General features: G+C 38.7%; 1 long non-coding RNA gene across 1 annotated transcript in view; it reads right to left on the reverse strand.

Moving 5' to 3' along the window:
• The window catches only part of LOC138004619 (uncharacterized), a 3,892-nt gene extending 3,647 nt beyond the window's left edge, over positions 1-245 (reverse strand). The window contains exon 1 of the long non-coding RNA XR_011123796.1: positions 190-245. This is a non-coding gene — a long non-coding RNA (uncharacterized lncRNA). The remainder of the gene's footprint in view (positions 1-189) is intronic.
• Positions 246-12,079: the final 11,834 nt, after the last annotated feature.

Consider the following 12,079-nt stretch of genomic DNA (forward strand, 5'->3'; position numbering starts at 1 on the left):
CCTCTTTGTAACCATATAACTTTACTTTTCATTTATGATTTTCCCTCAACTCACCATCCACACACACACCATTCCCCATAGCTACCTACTGATTAATGAATGTTTTAGTTAGAGGAGAGAAACCCCTTCTTGTAAGGCAGATTCTTCTAAAAACACCAATTAAGACAGCCACAAAGGTTACTAGGTTACCTGCTGCCTCACGTAGGTGCCTTTTTATCGTGTTTTAGCACGTTGCTTTGCACTTTCTTGATATTCACCGCCGAAAATTACACTAAAACAAATTATTCGCCTCAGGCTCAGCGAATATTTAACAATTATTCGCCGAAGGCGAAGTGATTATCGGTGAGTATTCACCGAGACGAAGTCGGGGTGAATATTCACCGATAATCACTGAGCCTGAGGCGAATAATTGTTTTAGTATAAATACACAGGTAATTATTTCAAAAAAGAGAAAAAAAAACATTTCAACGCGAAAATCATCCTCACTTACAGTGGCAAAACGACTACTGGCAGCCATTTTGTCCGTCGAGGTGATTATCGGCTGATAATCCGAGATAGCGAGCCAATGAGAGCGCGCGATTTTGTATAATCACCTGTGTATTTATACTAATGGAGAACATTTACCTCGACTACGTCTCGAAAAATATTCACCAATATTCACTTCGCCTTCGGCGAATAGTTGTTAAATATAATCATCATTATGATAATTTTGCAGGCCAGCTATTCATAATAACACACTTAAAATATATATCTTTTTATAGTTCTTTACTGTTCTTCTCCCAATGGCACAATGAACCGAAGACAATTCAATCCGAATGTACGGAATGCGCGTTCCTTTTTACATGATTTCGGCGAGAAAAGCGTCCGACATGATTTTGGCGTAAAAATTGTGCGCAGCGACCTCGCGACTGCAAGGTGCGCAAATTTCCTATTGCACTTTCCACAAAGAAAATTTAAAACCACAGAGACCCCATCCTGGGCCGAGTGGGGCTTGGTGCCTTACCACCTGAGCCGTTCGGCGCACGGCGCGTGCTCCATGCGAGGCATCAAATTTTGCCAATCCCGTTTCATGAATTCCAAGACGGTATAACCAACGAGCAAAGCGGTATATTTCTTGAACGGCCTTTAATTCGTATGGACACTCAACTTTGAAAGAAATTAAAGCCTTGGTGGGCGATATATAATATGCGTAAATTAGTGTATTCGAGGTCGGCTAATAGACTTGGCGCAAGTGACAGGTGGATTATCGATAATGACTTAGTTTGTCAGCTGGCAAAAACTGTGGTAAGCATGTCATCCTTTTTTTCATAATTTGTTTCCCTGGATAAATGACCGCGCTTAAAGATAATTATTAATTGTCCTACACCTGGTCACTTTTTTTTCGTCTGTGTCTTTTTTAAAACTGGTGCGATAGTTCTTGTTTGATGGAACTTTCCAATTGTGTCCGAAACAACGCAAGATCTCCAAGGCGAAAAAACAATTGGAAATTTTGACAACTGTGTTTCTAGACCAGCGGGTGAAACTGTGGACGATTAGAGTCGTTGATCACAACTAACCGTTTTATTTTCTCAAAAAGCGGATAGATAAACTAAAAGGGAGGCCAATATGGTTGATTCCAGTAACTTTTACTTTGTCTTCACGTTCATCATGATTGTGTGCATTCCATTTTATATTTTTGGCTTCATTGGCAACATATTAATCATTCGAATTGTCCACAAGACACGAGAAATGCATACGACAACGAATTATCTCTTAGCGAACTTGGCGGCAAGCGATTCAATTATCATCTTGATGTCTCCGCTTTATTCGGTGTGCTTTGGTGATCCTGAATTCGTGAACGACGACTTCGCCAAATTCTCTTGTAAGTCATGTATTGTTGTTGTGCACATTTCGGTAACTTCTTCAGCCTTAACTCTCACACTACTGGCAGTGGAAAGGTATCACGCTATACTGAAACCTTTTAGGTCGAATTCACGCTTGCACGAAGAGAGTATCAAACGAGCAATCTTTGTCATTTGGTTTTTAAGCATTGTCATCGGTTTTCCAGGATTCTTCCTTGGAGGGAGCAGCAAAGAACATTCATGCATTGGTTCATCGGGAGTCGAAATTTATTTCCTCATATATTCAACGTTCACTGTATACATTCCCACAGTGGTGTTCCTTTTTTGTTATGGATCCCTGATAAAAGGATTGTATTTTTCCGGCACGATATTGGCCGAAAATACTAACGAAGACAATTCTGAAAAAAGGAAACTACTTGTCACTTTTATGCTGGCAACAAGTGGATTTCTCATTGGTTACGGCCCGATCACTGTGTTAGACGCTGTTTGTCTCGGGATGGAGATAAGCGATGAATTGTTCCTAAACCTTTTTTGTATCTTCGGTTTGGTATTTGACCTTATTTTATGTCTTAATCCCGTATTATACGCTTTTCGCAGTTCAAATTTTAAGGAGGGATTCAAGCGAGTATTGTTCTCTCGGTGTTTAAGGTCATCAGCACAGCAGAATGAGAATCAGTTGGCATAATTCAGTCAAAATAGAGCTGTAACCAGGATAGGACATATTTTAAAAGTGGTAAAAATACGTTGTCTGGTTAAAAGATTAAGAACATTAGCTTTCGGCTATCAGTCTTTATTAAATTCTCAAACTCGGATAATGCATTTCGCGTGCTCTGATTGGTTCACTCAATCTCGGTTATCAGCTCATATATATACCTTAGTTTGACCTTATATGGTAAATGATTGCGTTAAGCGTTGCTAAACTAAAAATGTTTTCGTCGGAATGCCAAATTTCTCTTAGAATAAAGACAAAAAGGAGGAAAAAAAGTTTTTTTGTGGAAAGTTTGGATCAATTCCGACGTTCAGAAGTAAGCGAAAAGGCAAGAAATGTTTTTGTGATGAGCCTGCGTCTGTCTGACAACAAGGTATTACACGACATCGCATCAGTTCTCATCAAGTTTTTTTCGATTTCGCTCGGATTTGCTCGCTTTTTCCGCTCGTATTTCGTACTTCCAAATTTTTGGAGTTGAAGGAATTTAATAATTAACAATTATTCCATTCGCGCTTGTTGGATATGAGACTGGTTATAGCCAACTCGGCGCTACGCGCCTCGTTGGCTATTTACCATCTCATATCCAACGCGCGCTTATGGAATAATTGTTAAATATCGTTTAACCAGTGAAAAAGTTGAGGCGTAAATGGGAATATATACGAAAAGGGGTGCGAAAAATTTGTTGCATGTAAAACTTAAGTAGAAAAGAAGTGCGGAAAAAGCGAGAGGATAAAAATGTAAATGTTGTCTAATTGCAGTAAAATGGAGTATTGCCTAGGCAACGGTTTTGAGATATTGTCCGCGTCGACCGTTCTGGCAATATGCCAGGATTTTAGCGTTTTCTGAACACGGTAGTTGCCCTTGTCGATTACACTTGCATTATCGAAGTCAATGGAGTGATTATTTTGTCACGCTTGGTTCACAACGTTTGAACCCTTTGGGTAGTTCATTAGGTTTCTTTGATTTTCCTTTTTTTCGGGTTTGGAAGCATCTTTCGGTTTCTCCTACGTAATTCCAAGTACACCCTTTACATGGGATTTTATAGCAATTACATTGGAGATCCAGAGGTTCAGAGATTTGGCTGAATCACTAGCAATATAATGGTATTAATAGTATCTAACTATAAAAAAGTGCAATGAAACATATCGAAATATTCTTAAAGATACTAAAAACTTGGTTAGAAACTTTGTTAAAAAACGACAACGTTTCGAGGTTAGCTAAACGTCATTATCAAGTCAAAATTATTTGAAAACTATGAATACTAAAAGAACAACAGTTAATAAGGAGCCTGTATAGTGAAAGAAAGAAACAATGAAAATTAAACAAAACGAATGGAGTCCGTCTTGATATTCGAATTAGGCTTCTTCTTCTTCTTCTTCTTGTTCTTGTTCTTGTTCTTCTTCTTGTTCTTGTTCTTGTTCTTGTTCTTGTTCTTGTTCTTCTTCTTGTTCTTGTTCTTGTTCTTGTTCTTGTTCTTCTTCTTCTTCTTCTTCTCCTTCTTCTTCTTCTTCTTCTGCGTCTTCGTCTTCGTATTAATAGTATCATTAGAAATATACACATTATCAAGTTAAAATCAGGAATAGAAAGGTGAATAGGTACTACAAACATGTGCATCTGCATCAAGATTTTAAAAAATAGAGGAACAATTTTGACTGCATTTTAAAAAATCAATTGGTTTATTGTTGATTTAACTCTTAGCCTGCCTATTGGTGAGCTATCTCTAAAAGTACGATCGTGTAACTGGGAGCGTTACACCAAGTATCCTTCAAATTGACTATTTCCACCATAATGCAATGCCTTTTTTTTTTTTTTTTTTTGAAGAGGGGGGGGGGGGGGGGGGTTCTTTATATAAAACAGTACAAGTTAATTACTCTTGGGACTGAATCATGCTTCAGTGAACTGGCTATTCACTGTTTTAATGCAAATACCCCCCCCCCTCCCTCAATAAATGAGGGAATGGGTGAAAGAAGCGAATAGCCCATTTCCGAGTTGCTGCATGCCTCAGTATCAAAGCGAGTCCTGGTGCACAACCATTCAAATGGAAATGAGCTTCGTATTCTTATGCAAATCAAACTAATTTCCATTTCAATAGTTGAGCACCAAGACTCACTTCGAAACCGAGACAAACAACAACTCGGAAATGGCCTATTGGCGTAGCATGTGTGTTGTTTATGATCTTGTACACCAGTTGTAGTCTCTTAAAACATCTTCTGCTGCTTAAAGATAGTAGTCTTAGTTTGGATCGCATGTATTGTATACAGGTCTTGCGGTTAGCCCCGAGGATAATGCGCATTGCTCGATTTTGCAATAAGCGCTCATGATGTTGTGTGTTTTGTTTGCTACAATTATCGCAGACTGCACATATGTAGGCCATTATTGGCAAGATCTTTTGTATATGCGTAGTAACACATTGTGGCTAAGGTACTTAGAGATCCAGGACCTGTTTAGCAGTTTCACCTTTGGGTAAACTTTTCGGGATATTGGACGAACGTGCGTATTCAAAGAAAGATCTATGTGCACTCCTAAGTACATCTAAGTACATAAAACTGTTTTTCTGCCTTAACAGTTTGCCATATAGGAAAATTTGTCAGTCCCCTTAAGTGTCTGCAGTGTTCCTGTTTCCGATTAGCAGTACTTCACTTTTCTTGTGATCACTGATTAATCTGTTTTGTCTCCACCAGTTAGAAATGTGGGCGATTTCCTCATTGACTAAGCTTTGTTAATATCCGTAAAGCTATCATGGATCTCGGTATGCTGGTGATCAAACTCGCCAATTTAGGTGAGTTCACCAGTAGGTGTAGGCGAGTTGACATAGGCGAATTTCAACGTTGGCGAGTTGAACAGTATGCACTGAAATACCTCAGTGCTCCGACAGACTTTGAAAACATCATTTATGTGGATGTTGTAGCAAGTAGGTCCTAGGACTGACCCTCAGTTGTCGGACAGCGTGGGTAGTCAACCTTCTTACTTGATTCTTTGTCACCTGAAGACACGAACTGATAGAATTATAGAAAAGAACGTTTAGAATCTCTCCCTGTCTCGGTCCTAAGTTCTGTTTGTCATCTATGTAAGCAAGTTTGAACTTGTTCTTCATCTTAGAAAGTCATCTTCCGCAAGTACATGCTGACGCCGATGACACACATGCAGCTTTATTTTAATTGCGTTCAAGCCCGACCCTGAACATGCCGCTGAAGCTGTTGAAACTATGAAAGCGTTTGTTGCTAATATCAGAAAATTGATTTTAATAGATCGGCTGAAGCTCAACGATGACCAAACGGAATTTATTGTGATAGGGACGAGGCAGCAGCTGTCGAAAGTTAAGTATTGACTCGCCGTGTTTAATGGGTACGACTGTTTCCATCTTCCACTGTAGTCAAAAATCTTGGATGTTGGCTGGATAACCAACTCAAAATGGATATTAATGCATATTAATAAGACATGCAGATCTGCTTTCTTTCATGTACAATCGTAATATCAGAAGAATCAGGAAATTTCTGAGTTTCGATAATACTCAAACTTTAGTTAATGCCTTTGTCACTTCCCGTTTGGACTACTGCAACAATACTGTTTACGGCCTGCCTGCCACTGAACTGCAGAAACTCCAGCGTGTTCAAAACACTGCCGCCAGGCTTATTTGTAAGATAAGTCGTTTCGTTCATATTTTACCAATTTTAAGAAGACTCCACTGGCTATCTATCAAATACCGCATCGACTTTAAGATACTACTTATTACCTACAAAGTTATTCATGGACTTGAACCAGCGTATCTCAGCGAACTTATCACCCAAAAGACTGTATCTAGATATAGTCTAAGATCGTCTGGTGAATTTTTATTGCAACCACCCACATCAAAAAAAACGCACTCTTGGTGATCGTAGTGTTACCGCAGCTGCGCCATTGTTATGGAATAGATTACCTCATGCAGTCCGCTGTGCATGCAGATGGGGAACAGTCTTGTAAAAGACTTCTTAAAAGTGACCTATTCCAAAAGGCATATAAACTTTAACAGATTATGATCAGGTACTGATCAGTTGTAATTTGTATCAGTATAATTTTGTTGCTATAATGGTCATACTTTATATCATATTTACTTTATGTCATTATCTTTCTATGATTCTCGCGCTATAGAAGAATTAAATTATTATTATTATTATTATTATTATTACTCATTCTGAGAGATTGAAAACTACGTATAGATGGTTTTCAATCACGTGACGAGACGGCCATGTTGGTGCACAAAACAATAGCAAATCATGGCTCATGATTTCCATTAAAATAAAGTCAAATTCCCAGAAGACTTTTTTCTCTATTGTTCTGTGCACCAACATGGCTGCTGTGACGTCAGGTGAAAACCATCTATATATAGCAGAGGGGCATTCTGTCTGCGCGTGCGCGAGCCATTGAAGATCGAACAGTCGATCGAACACAGTGTGGCGCCATTTTGTTTCGCGTGTTACCTTGCGAACCAGTAGTGAATGAAGATAAATGGGCAGAATAGTTATGTGAAACAGCCATCTTTGAAGCTCTTTGTATATTATGCAGTTCTGGATTATGATTGGAATATTAAACACTCATAGATAGTTAATTTGTTTGCAGTAAAATTTACAGATGTGCTGAATTCATCAGGCTCATATACAAATAGAATTCTTTGTTGCTTTTAAATTCAATATACGCTTAAGATTTCACCAGTTGGAGTCACATCCTACATGAAATATAATGTTGCATGTCATAGTCTTAGTAAGGAACCAGCAAGTTTATACATGTATGAAGAAAAACACTCGTGATCATTAAGTTTTCGATATTCATTTATTGTGAATACAGTTGTTGACCATTTCCTCATATCTCATACTAACAAAGAACTAAAAATTAAATGATATTTTAGTTCAGTATATACTTGTAAAAGTTTAAAAGCTTGGAGCTTGATATTAGGAATACTCTTTGGTTTGTTACTGGGTAGCCAAACCCAGTCGGAATCTCGGTTTCATTTCGTGGGTTTTTTTGTTATTTTCCGTGTCGGGAAAAGTCTTGCCTGTCACTCCCCTGCTAGGTGGTGTCTTTGTGCATGGAGTCTTCTGTGCGTATTTTGTTAGGTTTGAGGGGGCTGGGGTAATGCGTAGCTTGCTCTGCGCAATTAACCTGTAATGGCGTCGAAAGTCATTGTAACGCGAATGGCTTTTTAGTATATCTTTAAAGAAAATATACCCACATGGAGCTCAAGAATGGAACGTCAAGACAGGCGGTGAAACATAAAGATCTGGAATCTTAAAAAAGCGACGAGTAATGGACTTTGACAGCGTGAATCTTTCGCCCGTCGAGCCGAAATCAAAATATGCTGTACTTCTAATATTTCGCCAAGGTGGTGTTACGTACAACACTGAAACCAAATGGAAATTTCTCTGGTAACTTACGGGTTCAACAAAGACAGAGAAGGAATCGAACACCACAAGTAGATCTGTGATCTCTGTTGTGTGTCTCACAGTGTTTACTGAAGTCGCATCTATTTAAAGTTTGCCTGTTTGTCTGGCAAGTAACATTCATTTTAAGACTCAACTCAGCAAAGGTAAAAACAAATTGGAAATGTGACAGTGAAAAATTATTTGAATGGAAGCTTGTTGTCTCTTTTGTGCTTTATTATTTACGGTCAAGGTTCTTTCGAAAAGGGTTTGATGTGAACTGTCAGAAATTTATTTAATTGCATATGCTTTGTGATTGTGTGTTTCGCTTGCTCGCACGCAACTGAAATAGGAAGGGTTTCTTGCCTCATATAGCAAATATGTTGCTTGTTTCAATAAATGTCTCGCTGGAAAATATTTCTGTGAAATTTCTAGCTTTTGTAAATTTATCATGTGTAATTTTCGAGCTTAGCAAATTTGCATACATGTGTTGAAATGTGATTCGGGGAGAATTTTTGTGGTAACGCATAAGTCACGAAAATAAACAGGTCTGTTGGAAGCGTGCTTGAGTTTCAACAAAATGACCCCCAAAATCGGCAAAATATTGTGACGCTGATGAATAATAAAGTAGCTGCTATTACCAAAACGATGAAATTACCTGGTGATAAATAACCTTGTCTTGGAGACTAAATTTTTGATTTTCCAGAAACAATGGTCACTGTGACCTCTGAGAGTGTTCTTTGTGTTGAATTCGCACATTTCTTGTCAAAATTTATAACAATTGAAAGAAAAAGAAAACTAACAAAAACAAAAACCCGGTATCTTGGCATCATTTGACACAGATGCTTCACTGTTTCGCGAGTAAACATGCCGCGGTAACTTGATCACTCTGCCTGCTGAATTCGATGTGCGATTTACTCGGTGCAGCCAAAAGTACAATTACAACAAAACAACTAAAATCTCTGAAAACGTTTTTCGCTGATGGTAACTTTTTATATTCGTGGTTCAAAATTAATGTTGTTTTCACGTCGTAAATTTTCTTACCGATGGCAAAATATTTTATTCTCGATCGACCGTCCTGAAACTTCCTTCTGCTCTTCTTAAAAACTGTGTATCCATATTTATTTACTTTTACATCAATATTTGTTTTGCATAAAGCAAGCTTACAAAATCTGTATCTTGCTTGGTTCGCATTTGATAGCATTAAAATAGAATTTTGGGTCTTATGCTTCTGTTACTCAGTGGTATATTTCTTAGGTCGCCCATCCAGATACTATCCCACCGCACAGGGTTAACTTCAACTTTAAACTTTTGTTTACAAAACTGTCAGGTGCTGTCAGTACACGCTTACACTTGTGGTGGAAAGAAGTTGCATGATCAACATGTCAGCCCAGAAGCCAATGTTTCTCGATTCCCTTTTATTCTGTCAACATGTCTCTCCCAGAAGACAATGTTTTTCACTTCCCATTTATTTTCTTCAATCTTTCTGGGTTCAGTACTTTGCTAGTAACCACATGTCTTCTCAGGCTATTTACCCAAGACTTCTACCATGGCACTACAATGATAGACAATACCAAAACAATATCGTGCACTATTAGAGCTACATATTACGCAAGGACAACTTGAATCTCCTGGAAGACAACACAGCTCAGTTGACATTATGGAATAAATCGCTGTGTTACTTCACTACCACACGTAAGCAATGCGTGTCAATTTTTTTTAAAGAGGACAGGAATTTCTTCTTTCTGACAAATGATTAATTAATAGGCCGGTAGCCAGGTTTTTAACCTCAGAAAAGGAGCTGTTTCGTCGTACGAACGTGTGCGGACCTGTGAGCCAAAGGGCCTCTGCTGGTATGACTTCTGGGTGACCCCTTAAATGGTCTTAATGACCCACCAACTTGAAAAAAATTGCCTGGAACGCTGCACGTACCACAGGCAACCCAGTGTACCCTCACGGAGGGTCTAGTTACTCTTAACATCGGTTTTTTTTCCTGGGCCTGGTCTAGTCAGAACTTAGTACTAATTTCCTGTTGTCAATGATTTTGTAATCAATTTTCAACTTGATTGGTCTGATTCTTTCGAAATAAACATAGAGAAGGGGGAACTAAATTTGCTTGTAGGTGATACGATCATTTTTACAGAACGAGAGATGTGTACAATGTTCAAGATGGCAGCTTGTTCAAGTACAACTTGGGAATCATAGACCTTGCTATGCCCTAAACAGTGGTTATTTATTTTAGTTCCCTAGATTTAGTTCCCTAGGGATTTAGGGATGTACTGAAACTCAAAATCTTAACCAGCTATCTAGCTCTAAATCCCTGAGGTAAATTTTCAAATATGAGGTGCTCCATGCAATACACAAAACCAAGAAGAAGACTTTCAGTGGTGTGCATGGACGAATACACGTGATAAGCTGACTTACTCTCTGTCGACACGAACGCGAAACTTTTCACCACGGAGACCGCCATTATTTTGGTTGCTGCTTATGGCGGGCCAGCGCATACGCTCATAAGAGATCTCGAAGTCGCGCACGCGCAGACAGAATGCCCCTCTGCTCACATAAATATTTTTAAAGGTAATTCCCTTGAAATTGTTCTACTATCAAACTCTTTTTGGAAACTTGGCATAATTAACATTCATGATATGAACATTAAAAAAATGCAATAAAAAATGGGGTCACCGTGCTTGTTTACGCGTCAGCAAGCTCTTAAAATGGGGTATTTTTACTGGTTACACGTTAAAATTCGAATCAACTTCATACAGAATTTGTCTTGGTTACTTGAAAGATACAAAATTTTATTTTGAAAATAAAGCTTCTTTTATTCACATAAGCAGTAATGCTTCATTTACGCCGTTTTTGATTGCCTGGTTGTGGGAATAGTGCACTCTTTGGGACAGTTCCGTGGTTAGCTTGAAGTCCTCGCCTTGGCCAAAATACACCCAGTACGGAAATGTTTTCCAAAAAAAATTCATGTTCTACTATCAAACTTTTTTTCTTCTTCAAATATGTTCTTTATTAGATTGTTCTTAGCAAATACCTGGAAAAAAAATCGTGGGTCACCGTGCTCGTTTGAGAGGAAAGAAGCATTTATTTCGCTATTGGGCTTAGTTTGAGGGAAATCTCTTGCGTTTTGTACGCGCACGTGCTCATGTGCGCGCGCTGATGACGCGAAAATCGTGCGCAGTAGGGATGCGCAATGCGATACTAAGGAATTACCTTAAATCTGGTGCACAGTAATGTCAGTGATTGTGAATGGAATGACTCGTATATCCATCGGGAAACTCGTGAGATTCGGTTACTGTAGATTATCTCCGTGCTTCTGGAAAATGCATGTTTTGTCTATTTAATTAATTAATTAATCAATTAATTAATTATTTATTTATTTATTTGCCACAAAGAATATACAACAACTCGGATGATTAAGGAAGAGGGAGAGAAAAGAAAGGAAAGGCAGGGAGGTCTAAAAGAAGCTGAAGAGCTTATAACTGGTTTGTTTGAGTGCAACAACTGGCCGGCAAGTAACAAGTGATCTCGGAGTAACTCACCTCGAATAACATTAGGAGATGTTCATCTGGCGGTCAGTGTAAAATGCAGACTGCAGACAAGGGGTAAAATACAGACTAAGGTTGTAATGTAACTGTTGAAGAAGCCCAAACCCTTTGGAAGTGATAGCGCTATCCGCCGGATAGTCTTAGCGAAACCAATTGCGCTGTCCAATGGATAGTGATTTCTCCGGTGGATAGCGTTTTCCACCTTTTGAGCAACTGGGGCCAGAACATAATGTTAACAATTAAAATCATTGTTCAATCTTTTTCCAGTGAAAGCGTTTGTATCCGAAAAAAATGAGTTTCAAAACGCTTGTTTTGGTCTTCAAATTTCCCGGACGCCGCCATCTCAAATAATTAGGGAGCTTACGAAACGAGAACGACGACGGCTACAAGGGCTTCATTTAAAAATACGAGTTCGCGTTATTCATTTCGCTACGAAACTATTTCATGTCGTTTCGCGTTACAAATGTGTAGTAACTGTCGAGGAATTAAACTGGTATGAGTGGGTTGGAAGCGTAAGAGAGAACTGAAAATTCATCGTCATGTACTAACGTCCTCCACAGAACCTTGAATTTGGTCATTTCA

Source organism: Montipora foliosa, chromosome 5 (assembly GCF_036669935.1).
Source record: "Montipora foliosa isolate CH-2021 chromosome 5, ASM3666993v2, whole genome shotgun sequence".
Lineage (NCBI taxonomy): Eukaryota > Metazoa > Cnidaria > Anthozoa > Scleractinia > Acroporidae > Montipora > Montipora foliosa.